Genomic DNA, 955 nt, shown 5'->3' on the forward strand with positions numbered 1-955 from the left:
CGGCCCCTGGTGGTCCGAGGCCGTTCCCGCTGCACAGATTCATTCGCCTGGGCCTCCTACAGATAATGCACTTTGATTTATTGCGCATATCTCTAATAGCACCCGAGATATCACCAGATATATGCTGGATTATCACATGACCTTGGGTGACGGATTCCGAATATCTGTAATTTTCTCGGCCCCTGGTGGTCCGAGGTCGATCCTGCTGCACAGATTCATTCGCCAGTGCCTCCTACAGGCAATGCACTTTAATTTATTGCGCTATCTTTAATAGCACCCGAGATATCACCAGATATATATTGGATTTTTCCCTTCCCCTTAGTATCCGGCCCCATGAGTCGGTGGTTTTCTCGGTCCCTGGTGGTCCGAGGTCGTACCCGCTGCACAGATTCATGCGCAAGGGTCTCATACGGACAATGCACTTTGATTTATTAGGCTACCTCTAATAGCACCCGAGATATCACCAGATATATATTGGATTTTACCCTGACCTTGACAGTCCGGCCCCATGTGTCGGTGATTTTCTGGGTCCCTGGTAGTCTGAGGTAGATCCCGCTGCACAGATTCATACGACAGGGCCTCCTGCAGACAATGCACTTTGATTTATTGCGCTATCTATAATAGCACCCGAGGTATCACCAGATATATTCTGGATTTTTACATGACCTTGGGTGTTCGGCCTCATGTGTCGGTGGTTCTCTCGGCCCCTGGTGGTCCGACGTCGTTCCCGCTGCACTGATTCATGCGCAAGGGCCTCGTGCAGATAATTCACTGTGATTTATCGCGCTATCTGTAATAGCACCCGAGATATCACCAGATATATAATGGATTTTTCCCTGACCCTGAGTGTCCGGCCCCATGTGTCGGTGGTTTTCTCGGCCCCTGGTGGTCCGAGGTCGATCCCGCTGCAAAGATTCATGCGCCGGGGCCTCCTACAGACAATGCACTTTGATTT

This window comes from Nomia melanderi, unplaced genomic scaffold, assembly GCF_051020985.1.
Source record: "Nomia melanderi isolate GNS246 unplaced genomic scaffold, iyNomMela1 scaffold0014, whole genome shotgun sequence".
Lineage (NCBI taxonomy): Eukaryota > Metazoa > Arthropoda > Insecta > Hymenoptera > Halictidae > Nomia > Nomia melanderi.